Raw genomic sequence first — 14,545 nt, forward strand, 5'->3', positions numbered from 1 at the left:
ACCAGGGTCCTTGCTTTGAAAGTCAACAATGTATTTGGATTCCCTCTGTCTCAACCTCAGTACCCTGTCTCCTCCCCTGGGATTGCTGGGGATTTGTTCCAGAATAAAGTATCTGAGTAGTGTGGAATCAGAGAAATGATGGTCCCTGTAGTGCCGTGCGACAGGATATTTTTCGTCAATGTGTGTTATGGCCCTACTATGTTCCAGTACCTGTTTTTTGGCCTGGAGGGTAGTGCTCCCTATGTACCACTTGTTGCAAGGACATACAATCACATAAATGGCGAATGTGGTGCTGCATGTAAGGAATTGTTCTATCTCTTTATACACTCCATTGTATGTGGTCGTTTTGAGGAATGTACTTTGTTTGCATGCCTTGCAATGTCCACAGGGAAAAAATCCCTGCAGCCCATGCGTGTGTCTGTCAGGGTACAAGGTTACATCGCTGCGTACCAACATGTCCCTGATGTTCTTCCCCTTCCTATATGTGATACTGGGTCTCTTGGGAATATTGTTGCCAATGATGTTGTCAGTGGTGAGAACATACCAATGTTTGGTCAGGATATGCTTGATGTTGTCTGAATTGGTGTTGTATGTCATGATGATGCGCGTGGTATCGTCATCATCCTTGGATGTCGGAGTCTGTTCGTTTGTCAATGTAGAAGTTCTAGAAATCCCGCTGGCCCTGTCTCTGGCTCTGTTGAGTACCCAATTGGGATAGCCTCTATCCCTGAAACGTTCAAACATCGCCTCACTCACTTGCAAATAGGCTTCTTCAGAGTTACAGTTTCTTTTGGCCCTCATGAGCTCGCCAAAAGGGATACTCCATTTTAGTGTCTCAGGGTGACTGCTCAATGCATGCAAGATGCTATTGCCAGCCGTGGCCTTTCTAAAGAGAGTGGTGCGTAGTTGGTTATCCAAGATGTCAATTCTGACATCAAGATATTCTGCCCCTGTACTGCTGACATGTCCTGTGAGAACAATATTGCTAGAGTTTTGATTCAGGCAATTGATAAAAGCCAGTGCTTCGTCCTCGTCACCATCCCAGACAATAAAGAGGTCGTCAATATAGCGCAACCATCTAATGACATGCGCGAAATGATGGGCAAGTTCTTGCTTTGCCCGTATGGTCTCCTCCCAGTAACCCATAAATAAGTTGGCAAAGCTGGGGGCAAAGCAAGATCCCATCGCGGTACCTGTTGTCTGCCTGTAGAGTGTGCCATCAAATAGAAAAATGTTGTTGGAGAGACAGAATTCTATCATCCCCAACAGCATCCTGCTATGTTCCCTGAGTCTGAGAGGTCTTCCGTTGAGGAAATGTTCACAGGCCCTCAAACCTTGTCTGTGATCAATGATCGTGTAGAGGGATTGTACATCAAGTGTGATGAGAAAGAATTTCTCATCCCACTGGATGTCTTGGATCTTGGTAAGGAAATCTTTCGTGTCCCTCACATAGCTGGGAAGTGCCATGACAAACTCCCTAAGGAAATGGTCCACGTATTTGGAGACATGTTCCGTGACACTCCCTCTAGATGATACGATGGGGCGTCCCGGGGGATCTGTGGGGTTTTTGTGTAGCTTGGGCAAAAGGTATAGTACTGGGAGCACAGGATGATCGTTTTTGAGGTATCTGTACTCCTCCCATTCTAAGATCCCTTTATCTTTCCATACAAGAAGTTTGTCCCATAGATCGATGATGCTGAGATTGTATATCTCCATGGAAACAGATGTGTAACTGTGGGAATCATCTAGCTGTCTAAGAGCTTCCGCTACATACTTGTCCCGACTGAGAATGACAACATTGCCGCCCTTATCAGCAGGGCGTACTACCACATTGGAGTCATTGGCAAGCTCAAAAAGAGCCTGCCTCTGATCAAAGGAAAGGTTATTACATTTAATGTTGTTTTTCTTTTTGTTAGTTCTGTATGTACATAGGGCTTTGGCAACACAGTCATGGAAAGTATCAATGTTGTCATGTGGAAGGGAAGGGAGAAACGTGGATTTGGGTTTGAAACCTGATAATGCACTGTCATCCATGACGACCCCACATTCAATGAGGGTCTGTGTATTGGTGGTCGAAACAGAATTAACATCACCATTGGTCACATTGTGGATGTTCACATCAGTGGCACTCGTAGCTTCTCGTTCTAGTTCTATGAGGTTGATCAGGGCATCCATGTCTCCAGTGGAGATCTCATTCTGGCATCTTGGGATGAATGATTTAGTACCAACAGTGTTGCCCAATCTTTTAAGTGCATGCCATTTTTTCAACTTTAATTTGCGGGTGAATTTAAACAAATCAATCCTGGTTTCAGTGAAGTTAAATGATCTGGAAGGGCAGAAGGACAGACCCAGACAGAGAGTTCTTTTCTCCAAATCACTCATGACCCTGTTGGACAGATTAATGACAGTTTTATTTACCATAGTCATATCCATTATCGCATCCTTCTGGAGCGGGTTCTGTAGCTTCCCATGCCGCCCCTTCCTCTGCCTCTCCTCCCATCGTTGGTGGATTCTCTTTCTTCTGTTCCTTCGTTTCCTCGTCCCCTTCCACGTCCTCGTCCCCTCCATCCTGGTGTTGTCTTCGCCGGAGCCTCCTTTGTCGTCCGTCTGCTCCGGCGCAGGTGACGATACTCTTCTAAAAAATTCACTTGCCGTGTTGTTGTCTCCAGGCTGTTGGTTTCTTCCGTGGAAATGTCAGATTCAATGTCACTAGCTGTGGATGTTGATGGTGTTGGTTCCGTGTCTCTGTCTTCCCTCATGGATGGTGGTTTGTCTTTATGCTCGTACAGATGGTCATACTTGCGGCTGAAAGTGAGTATTCTGCCAGACTCGTAATCATTATAGTCCCTATTCATCTTTCTCTCCTTCCGTGCTTTGATCTCCTCTTCATGCTTTTTCAGCCGTTCTTTCATGCTCTGTAGAGATTTCTCTATGGTCTCTTTATCTATGACGGTTTTCAATTCTTCAGTAATTTCCTGTATTTGTTTCAGAATTGTCTCTCTATCAATCCAAGCGTATTTAACTAAAATCTCAAGCATACGCCTGGAGCTTGTGGCAGAGTTCTCGGACCATTCCTTAAGCATGGCTGGATTGGGTGCTTCATAAGTCGGTGTTGTGAAAATTCTTAGACCCCTGGGCACCATTTCCTGGTCAATATAGTTCTGGAGTGAAATGGCCTCCCACCATTTCGAAATTTCCGATCTTTTGAGTTTCTCAAGTTTACTCATTTTGTCATCTGTAGATACCATCATTGTTGTTCCTGGTTTGTTGACTGTCAGGCTTTTGGGTTTCTTAGCAAATATCGCCAGGGCAGCCGCCCTGCGTTCTTCCTCTTCTTCCATGTGCACTACACCCGAGTGCAATATCCGCTAAATGCGTAGGTACTGTTCCCCTTGTGCTATACAAGTTGCTCCTGCCAGTCCAAGTTTTGACTGATGTAAAGGGTGCCTGGGAAAGCTCCACCTGGATGGAGACAATGCTGCAATGACCCCCTGATTGCTGTAAATGATACTAATGCCACATGGTGTAAAGGTCCTTTTAACGAAGGTTGCCGTGCCAAAATACGGAAGTCTGTACCATGGACGGGGTCTGTGGAGTAAGTACCGCGCTATCGTAGATACTCTGATAGTCGCGTGTGGCTACATATGCATATTGCAGTCAAGTGGTGCTAGGAAGTTGTCCAGGTACCCTGCGTAGAGAGAGTGTGTCTCACCGCCACGAACCCAGAGGACACACGCCTTGGTGGCAGCTACGTGTAATTGTGAGAGATTGAAGCGCGACCCCCCCGCCGCTTCCCCGGGAGAGGAGAGACGAGCGCCACCAGGGACCCCCACCCTCGCCCCCCAAGGGGCGGACAGACAGGGTCAAGCACTTACCCTCAGTACTACGAGCTCCTCGAGGTGTCGGGTTGCCGGGAATCACGGTGTCTCTGTACGTATGAAGGACGGCCGGTCCGGTGCAATCTTCAATAGTAAAACTCCAAAGACAGCGCTCCTGCTGATTGCTGGGACCCTAGGGAGCTGGCGCACACGCCGGCGGAGCACGCCGGAAATTAAATTTTCCAAATGTCAGATATCGTGCGCTCTCAGGAACCAAGTAGAACGACACAGATAGCGGAGAAACGGGTGTTTATTCACAACGCGTTTCGACTTACAAGCCTTGATCACGTGAATAACAGTGCTATGGTGGCAACGAACTTAAAAGAGTGTAGAGCTGTGAAAACAAACAAAGGACCAAATACATGGTAACAGTATCCCACTGTGGCGGCCATCTTAGAGTGGTCAAATGACAGCATAAGCATGGAAAAAATCGCTCACATGTTGCCCCACTGCTGCAAGTTTGGAGTTTTACTATTGAAGATTGCACCGGACCGGCCGTCCTTCATACGTACAGAGACACCGTGATTCCCGGCAACCCGACACCTCGAGGAGCTCGTAGTACTGAGGGTAAGTGCTTGACCCTGTCTGTCCGCCCCTTGGGGGGCGAGGGTGGGGGTCCCTGGTGGCGCTCGTCTCTCCTCTCCCGGGGAAGCGGCGGGGGGGTCGCGCTTCAATCTCTCACAATTACACGTAGCTGCCACCAAGGCGTGTGTCCTCTGGGTTCGTGGCGGTGAGACACACTCTCTCTACGCAGGGTACCTGGACAACTTCCTAGCACCACTTGACTGCAATATGCATATGTAGCCACACGCGACTATCAGAGTATCTACGATAGCGCGGTACTTACTCCACAGACCCCGTCCATGGTACAGACTTCCGTATTTTGGCACGGCAACCTTCGTTAAAAGGACCTTTACACCATGTGGCATTAGTATCATTTACAGCAATCAGGGGGTCATTGCAGCATTGTCTCCATCCAGGTGGAGCTTTCCCAGGCACCCTTTACATCAGTCAAAACTTGGACTGGCAGGAGCAACTTGTATAGCACAAGGGGAACAGTACCTACGCATTTAGCGGATATTGCACTCGGGTGTAGTGCACATGGAAGAAGAGGAAGAACGCAGGGCGGCTGCCCTGGCGATATTTGCTAAGAAACCCAAAAGCCTGACAGTCAACAAACCAGGAACAACAATGATGGTATCTACAGATGACAAAATGAGTAAACTTGAGAAACTCAAAAGATCGGAAATTTCGAAATGGTGGGAGGCCATTTCACTCCAGAACTATATTGACCAGGAAATGGTGCCCAGGGGTCTAAGAATTTTCACAACACCGACTTATGAAGCACCCAATCCAGCCATGCTTAAGGAATGGTCCGAGAACTCTGCCACAAGCTCCAGGCGTATGCTTGAGATTTTAGTTAAATACGCTTGGATTGATAGAGAGACAATTCTGAAACAAATACAGGAAATTACTGAAGAATTGAAAACCGTCATAGATAAAGAGACCATAGAGAAATCTCTACAGAGCATGAAAGAACGGCTGAAAAAGCATGAAGAGGAGATCAAAGCACGGAAGGAGAGAAAGATGAATAGGGACTATAATGATTACGAGTCTGGCAGAATACTCACTTTCAGCCGCAAGTATGACCATCTGTACGAGCATAAAGACAAACCACCATCCATGAGGGAAGACAGAGACACGGAACCAACACCATCAACATCCACAGCTAGTGACATTGAATCTGACATTTCCACGGAAGAAACCAACAGCCTGGAGACAACAACACGGCAAGTGAATTTTTTAGAAGAGTATCGTCACCTGCGCCGGAGCAGACGGACGACAAAGGAGGCTCCGGCGAAGACAACACCAGGATGGAGGGGACGAGGACGTGGAAGGGGACGAGGAAACGAAGGAACAGAAGAAAGAGAATCCACCAACGATGGGAGGAGAGGCAGAGGAAGGGGCGGCATGGGAAGCTACAGAACCCGCTCCAGAAGGATGCGATAATGGATATGACTATGGTAAATAAAACTGTCATTAATCTGTCCAACAGGGTCATGAGTGATTTGGAGAAAAGAACTCTCTGTCTGGGTCTGTCCTTCTGCCCTTCCAGATCATTTAACTTCACTGAAACCAGGATTGATTTGTTTAAATTCACCCGCAAATTAAAGTTGAAAAAATGGCATGCACTTAAAAGATTGGGCAACACTGTTGGTACTAAATCATTCATCCCAAGACGCCAGAATGAGATCTCCACTGGAGACATGGATGCCCTGATCAACCTCATAGAACTAGAACGAGAAGCTACGAGTGCCACTGATGTGAACATCCACAATGTGACCAATGGTGATGTTAATTCTGTTTCGACCACCAATACACAGACCCTCATTGAATGTGGGGTCGTCATGGATGACAGTGCATTATCAGGTTTCAAACCCAAATCCACGTTTCTCCCTTCCCTTCCACATGACAACATTGATACTTTCCATGACTGTGTTGCCAAAGCCCTATGTACATACAGAACTAACAAAAAGAAAAACAACATTAAATGTAATAACCTTTCCTTTGATCAGAGGCAGGCTCTTTTTGAGCTTGCCAATGACTCCAATGTGGTAGTACGCCCTGCTGATAAGGGCGGCAATGTTGTCATTCTCAGTCGGGACAAGTATGTAGCGGAAGCTCTTAGACAGCTAGATGATTCCCACAGTTACACATCTGTTTCCATGGAGATATACAATCTCAGCATCATCGATCTATGGGACAAACTTCTTGTATGGAAAGATAAAGGGATCTTAGAATGGGAGGAGTACAGATACCTCAAAAACGATCATCCTGTGCTCCCAGTACTATACCTTTTGCCCAAGCTACACAAAAACCCCACAGATCCCCCGGGACGCCCCATCGTATCATCTAGAGGGAGTGTCACGGAACATGTCTCCAAATACGTGGACCATTTCCTTAGGGAGTTTGTCATGGCACTTCCCAGCTATGTGAGGGACACGAAAGATTTCCTTACCAAGATCCAAGACATCCAGTGGGATGAGAAATTCTTTCTCATCACACTTGATGTACAATCCCTCTACACGATCATTGATCACAGACAAGGTTTGAGGGCCTGTGAACATTTCCTCAACGGAAGACCTCTCAGACTCAGGGAACATAGCAGGATGCTGTTGGGGATGATAGAATTCTGTCTCTCCAACAACATTTTTCTATTTGATGGCACACTCTACAGGCAGACAACAGGTACCGCGATGGGATCTTGCTTTGCCCCCAGCTTTGCCAACTTATTTATGGGTTACTGGGAGGAGACCATACGGGCAAAGCAAGAACTTGCCCATCATTTCGCGCATGTCATTAGATGGTTGCGCTATATTGACGACCTCTTTATTGTCTGGGATGGTGACGAGGACGAAGCACTGGCTTTTATCAATTGCCTGAATCAAAACTCTAGCAATATTGTTCTCACAGGACATGTCAGCAGTACAGGGGCAGAATATCTTGATGTCAGAATTGACATCTTGGATAACCAACTACGCACCACTCTCTTTAGAAAGGCCACGGCTGGCAATAGCATCTTGCATGCATTGAGCAGTCACCCTGAGACACTAAAATGGAGTATCCCTTTTGGCGAGCTCATGAGGGCCAAAAGAAACTGTAACTCTGAAGAAGCCTATTTGCAAGTGAGTGAGGCGATGTTTGAACGTTTCAGGGATAGAGGCTATCCCAATTGGGTACTCAACAGAGCCAGAGACAGGGCCAGCGGGATTTCTAGAACTTCTACATTGACAAACGAACAGACTCCGACATCCAAGGATGATGACGATACCACGCGCATCATCATGACATACAACACCAATTCAGACAACATCAAGCATATCCTGACCAAACATTGGTATGTTCTCACCACTGACAACATCATTGGCAACAATATTCCCAAGAGACCCAGTATCACATATAGGAAGGGGAAGAACATCAGGGACATGTTGGTACGCAGCGATGTAACCTTGTACCCTGACAGACACACGCATGGGCTGCAGGGATTTTTTCCCTGTGGACATTGCAAGGCATGCAAACAAAGTACATTCCTCAAAACGACCACATACAATGGAGTGTATAAAGAGATAGAACAATTCCTTACATGCAGCACCACATTCGCCATTTATGTGATTGTATGTCCTTGCAACAAGTGGTACATAGGGAGCACTACCCTCCAGGCCAAAAAACGGGTACTGGAACATAGTAGGGCCATAACACACATTGACGAAAAATATCCTGTCGCACGGCACTACAGGGACCATCATTTCTCTGATTCCACACTACTCAGATACTTTATTCTGGAACAAATCCCCAGCAATCCCAGGGGAGGAGACAGGGTACTGAGGTTGAGACAGAGGGAATCCAAATACATTGTTGACTTTCAAAGCAAGGACCCTGGTGGTCTCAATCAAGACGAAGAATTGGCCATACACCTTAGAGAATGATGTATTTGGATTAATTGCCAATATGTTTATGCTTGATGTACATATGGTTGTATTATGTCTTGTCGTTGCAACTAGTGTGCACTTTCTTCCCTTCTTCCTATTTTAGAACTTGCACTAGAATTGTGTACGATGCAGACTCATTTGCATCTGTTTTTAACAATATTTTCTCATTTTATTTTATTTTCAGGAGGAGAGGAAGGGGCCCCAACACTGACACTCACTCTGCACGGGCAGCCTACCCTCTCTCCCCTCCATGTCACCGAGGTCATCACCAGTTCTGGACACATGGGCGTGTGAAAGACTTTGGTCCATCTCTTGGTCATCACGGTTAGCCCCACTTGGGGAACACATACTATTCTCCCTCTGTCGCTTTGTATTGTCCACTGCTTAGCTCGTTTTGACATCCCGAATACACAGGTCACTTCTTTTACCTTTGTATTTTCTCTCCACTTGGAGTCACATGGGGTGGTCTGAACAATACACCGCAGGCACTTGCCAGGTTCCAGAACACTATGTAGTTTGGAAGTCATTAATTGTGTCTACTTGTTTTGTTGCTTATTTGTTCTCAATGCAGCAGTGGGGCAACATGTGAGCGATTTTTTCCATGCTTATGCTGTCATTTGACCACTCTAAGATGGCCGCCACAGTGGGATACTGTTACCATGTATTTGGTCCTTTGTTTGTTTTCACAGCTCTACACTCTTTTAAGTTCGTTGCCACCATAGCACTGTTATTCACGTGATCAAGGCTTGTAAGTCGAAACGCGTTGTGAATAAACACCCGTTTCTCCGCTATCTGTGTCGTTCTACTTGGTTCCTGAGAGCGCACGATATCTGACATTTGGAAAATTTAATTTCCGGCGTGCTCCGCCGGCGTGTGCGCCAGCTCCCTAGGGTCCCAGCAATCAGCAGGAGCGCTGTCTTTGGAGTTTTATATATATATATATATATATATATATATATATAAAAGTAAGAACCCAACCCCATACATACCAGTTCCTTCTCACTCTTAAAACAATGTGAAGACGTCCAATCCGTAAATAAAGAAAAATAACATAATATGCTGCTAAATGTCTTTTCTGCTAATCCAAATTCCAGATTGATCAGCTTTCAAAAGCCAGGTCATAAAGAATCACAACAAAAGAATTGAAGACCTCACATAGAAAGCACCACAGTAGTGCTAAAAAGAATCGGTAATGCATAGTTGTGACTCACCACTGCATTCCGCTCTGGACATCCACCTTAATATAATTTCACCAGGCTTTAAATACAGACACGGCAATGTGTGGTTGATTCACCACTGCATTCCGCTCTGAATTTCCTCCTTATCAAGTGCACCAGGCTTTAATTGCTGACACGGTAATGCATGGTTAAGACTCACCACTGCATTCCGCTCTGCTACTCCAATGTTCCACCAAGCCCAGCGTAGCAACAGAAAAGAATTTCCCAAAAGTAAAAAACGGCGAGGCAGCAGGAAAAACCAGAAGCAGCTGCTCGCCCTCGGAGTCACTTGGGAACCACAGGAAACCAACCAAGGGCCGGCATCTGGGTACATACTCACTCAGAACACCGTCTCCCAGTAGCAGTGCTCAGGAATTCCGGGAAACACCACGCATTCAGTAGCGCGTAAGGAAGCACACAAGGAGTGACTTTCAGCAACGGCGATTCTCTCTTAGTCGAGAGAGAACAAACAGGAAAACAGAATTATGCACACCTGCATGTGTGCATCAGCTGGATAAAAGGCCTCTCCTACACCCAACGGCCTCCTGGGAAATGTAGTTCTAACCCAATGCGACACGGTAGGTGCAATCCTGCTGGTTTTCCGATGAAAATAAACCGGATGGTTTCTGAAGCAGAGAGTGCGCCCTTGCTCGATGGGCATGAGGAAAATTAAGAAACCAGCAACATCCTGGGGCCCACTGAGGGTGAATAATGAAAATTAAATGATTTGTGACTATGCAGAACTTACTAAAAGGAATAATAATGCTCCCATTAAGGACTACAAAGTCCGACATGCAATTTGAACTTGACGTACTAACGTGACCCCCTGAGGTCAGGACATGTAAATGAATAAAATTAATGGAGCCATCTGTGCAGCGCAAAGCCTATGATTAAGAGGTTCTACCTCGAAATGCGTCAGGCAGCAATTACACCCGGTATGTTTCTGCTGGTTTTCCGATGAAAATAAACCGGATGGTTTCTGAAGCAGAGAGTGCGCCCTTGCTCGATGGGCACTCTTGTTTGAAAAATATTCCACGGCAGCCCTGCCGTGAAGGGCGGCACCATCCCCGACTTTGGTGAGAGGCTGTGGCTTTGAACTGCATCATATTGCCACGAAGCACTGCGGATGAGGAAAATTAAGAAACCAGCAACATCCTGGGGCCCACTGAGGGTGAATAATGAAAATTAAATGATTTGTGACTATGCAGAACTTACTAAAAGGAATAATAATGCTCCCATTAAGGACTACAAAGTCCGACATGCAATTTGAACTTGACGTACTAACGTGACCCCCTGAGGTCAGGACATGTAAATGAATAAAATTAATGGAGCCATCTGTGCAGCGCAAAGCCTATGATTAAGAGGTTCTACCTCGAAATGCGTCAGGCAGCAATTACACCCGGTATGTTTCTGCTGGTTTTCCGATGAAAATAAACCGGATGGTTTCTGAAGCAGAGAGTGCGCCCTTGCTCGATGGGCACTCTTGTTTGAAAAATATTCCACGGCAGCCCTGCCGTGAAGGGCGGCACCATCCCCGACTTTGGTGAGAGGCTGTGGCTTTGAACTGCATCATATTGCCACGAAGCACTGCGGATGAGGAAAATTAAGAAACCAGCAACATCCTGGGGCCCACTGAGGGTGAATAATGAAAATTAAATGATTTGTGACTATGCAGAACTTACTAAAAGGAATAATAATGCTCCCATTAAGGACTACAAAGTCCGACATGCAATTTGAACTTGACGTACTAACGTGATCCCCTGAGGTCAGGACATGTAATTGAATAAAATTAATGGAGCCATCTGTGCAGCGCAAAGCCTATGATTAAGAGGTTCTACCTCGAAACGCGTCAGGCAGCAATTACACCCGGTATGTTTCTGCTGGTTTTCCGATGAAAATAAACCGGATGGTTTCTGAAGCAGAGAGTGCGCCCTTGCTCGATGGGCACTCTTGTTTGAAAAATATTCCACGGCAGCCCTGCCGTGAAGGGCGGCACCATCCCTGACTTTGGTGAGAGGCTGTGGCTTTGAACTGCATCATATTGCCACGAAGCACTGCGGATGAGGAAAATTAAGAAACCAGCAACATCCTGGGGCCCACTGAGGGTGAATAATGAAAATTAAATGATTTGTGACTATGAAGAACTTACTAAAAGGAATAATAATGCTCCCATTAAGGACTACAAAGTCTGACATGCAATTTGAACTTGACGTACTAACGTGACCCCCTGAGGTCAGGACATGTAATTGAATAAAATTAATGGAGCCATCTGTGCAGCACAAAGCCTATGATTAAGAGGTTCTACCTCGAAACGCGTCAGGCAGCAATTACACCCGGTATGTTTCTGCTGGTTTTCCGATGAAAATAAACCGGATGGTTTCTGAAGCAGAGAGTGCGCCCTTGCTCGATGGGCACTCTTGTTTGAAAAAAAAAAAAAAAAAAAATATATATATATATATATATTAATATATATATATATATATATATATATATATATATATATATATATATATATATATATATATATATATATATATATATATAAAAGTAAGAACCCAACCCCATACATACCAGTTCCTTCTCACTCTTAAAACAATGTGAAGACGTCCAATCCGTAAATAAAGAAAAATAACATAATATGCTGCTAAATGTCTTTTCTGCTAATCCAAATTCCAGATTGATCAGCTTTCAAAAGCCAGGTCATAAAGAATCACAACAAAAGAATTGAAGACCTCACATAGAAAGCACCACAGTAGTGCTAAATAGAATCGGTAATGCATAGTTGTGACTCACCACTGCATTCCGCTCTGGACATCCACCTTAATATAATTTCACCAGGCTTTAAATACAGACACGGCAATGTGTGGTTGATTCACCACTGCATTCCGCTCTGAATTTCCTCCTTATCAAGTGCACCAGGCTTTAATTGCTGACACGGTAATGCATGGTTAAGACTCACCACTGCATTCCGCTCTGCTACTCCAATGTTCCACCAAGCCCAGCGTAGCAACAGAAAAGAATTTCCCAAAAGTAAAAAACGGCGAGGCAGCAGGAAAAACCAGTAGCAGCTGCTCGCCCTCGGAGTCACTTGGGAACCACAGGAAACCAACCAAGGGCCGGCATCTGGGTACATACTCACTCAGAACACCGTCTCCCAGTAGCAGTGCTCAGGAATTCCGGGAAGCACCACGCATTCAGTAGCGCGTAAGGAAGCACACAAGGAGTGACTTTCAGCAACGGCGATTCTCTCTTAGTCGAGAGAGAACAAACAGGAAAACAGAATTATGCACACCTGCATGTGTGCATCAGCTGGATAAAAGGCCTCTCCTACACCCAACGGCCTCCTGGGAAATGTAGTTCTAACCCAATGCGACACGGTAGGTGCAATCCTGACCTACTTCCTGACAGTAGGCCCTCCTGCCAAGAGCCTCCTAGACCCAGGCATGGAGAGGTATCTTCGATGAAACGAGCAGGCAGCAGCGGGAGCATGCACATTCTGACAAGGTTCCCAGGAATCTTCCTCCGCAGAATACCCTTTCCAAGATGCAAGATACCAAATCCGCCCCATTCGCAACTTGGAATCCAGAATGCTCCTGACCTCGTATTCCTGACCCCCTTCACAGGATATCGGTGGAGGCGCATGTCGCCTAGCCTTTGCAGCTGGCTTCAGAAGGTAGCAATGGAACACAGGGTGTATACAGAGACTGCCAGGTAACTTCCGTTTGAATGCCACCGGGTTAAGTTTCCTCACTATGGTATACAGACCAATGTATCTGGGGTGAAACATACTGCGTAACTTGAACTGAATGTTTTTCGTTGACAACCATACTCGATCTCCCACTTGATATTGATGACCTTCTGCTCTATGGAGATCCTCCCACCTCTTGTATACCTGTTTATCGTACATCAGATGCCCTCTTGCTTTCTTGTGAATAGCTGCAACTTCCTGACATGTTCTTTAATGGTAGGCTTATTCACTATGTCCTCCGGAAGGTTGACAGGCAATGTTTTGGCATTATACCCAAAGTTAGCCATAAACTGCGATACTTCGGTCGAGCAATGCCAGGCATTATTGTAAGCCAGTTCAGCCATCCACAGCAGAGATACCCACGAATCCTGAGCCTCTTTAGCATAACACAGGAGATACTTCTTAAGTGCCTGATTGAGTCTCTCAGTTTGACCATCTGTTTGCGGATGGAAACTGGTTGATAAAGTGGAATCGAACTGTAACGCCTTACACCACATCTCCCAAAATCTGGCTATGAATTGTGGGTCTCTGTCAGATACAATCACTTCAGGTATTCCATGGAGAGGTATAACATTACTCATTAGTAGCTGAGCAGTTTGTCCCGCCGTAGGCAGTTTTTTACATGGAATAAAGTGTCCCATTTTAGTGAGGCTATCAATGACCACCAGAATGGTGGAACAACCTTGATCCATGGGTAACCCAGTTATAAAATCCAGGCTGAGGTTCTGCCATGGTTGTTGTGGTGTAGGCATGGGCAACAGCTTCCCTTTCTTTCTTGAGTTCTCTCCTTTTGCTCTGGCACATTCTTCGCACTAAAACACCCACAAGGAGACATCTTTGCTTAGATTTTTCCACCAAAAATGGCATTGTACCAACTGAGTTGTTTTAAGTATTCCAGGATGACCTGCCAAAGGCGATTCATGACACCAGGCATAAGCTTTCTTTTGAAGTTCTGAAGTAGTCAAATACAGCTAGTCTCTATAGAAAGGCAGCCTTTTGGTCAAAGTGCGTTCATCTTCTTGTTCTGCCCAGTTCTCCCACACAGAGGTAGTTTTATGTTGTCATACTTCGTCAAGAAAGTTTTCCACCCTGATGGCACATAGCACCTTTGAGGGATCAATGATTGCCTCCGTGGTTTTGCCAGTAGTAGCTCCCATCAATTCCTGTATGGATAGTGAGTCAGCCTTACGGTTCCCAGAACCAGGCCGGAAT

The 14,545-nt window shown here is 45.8% G+C and overlaps 1 long non-coding RNA gene across 2 annotated transcripts in view; it reads left to right on the forward strand.

The window, feature by feature from the left end:
• Window positions 1–12,147: 12,147 nt before the first annotated feature.
• Window positions 12,148–14,545, forward strand: part of LOC146833625 (uncharacterized) — a 53,721-nt gene continuing 51,323 nt past the window's right edge. For both annotated transcript variants that reach the window (XR_014960255.1, XR_014960256.1), the window contains exon 1: window positions 12,148–13,296. This is a non-coding gene — a long non-coding RNA (uncharacterized LOC146833625). The remainder of the gene's footprint in view (window positions 13,297–14,545) is intronic.

Source organism: Triturus cristatus, chromosome 4_2 (assembly GCF_964204655.1).
Source record: "Triturus cristatus chromosome 4_2, aTriCri1.1, whole genome shotgun sequence".
NCBI lineage: Eukaryota > Metazoa > Chordata > Amphibia > Caudata > Salamandridae > Triturus > Triturus cristatus.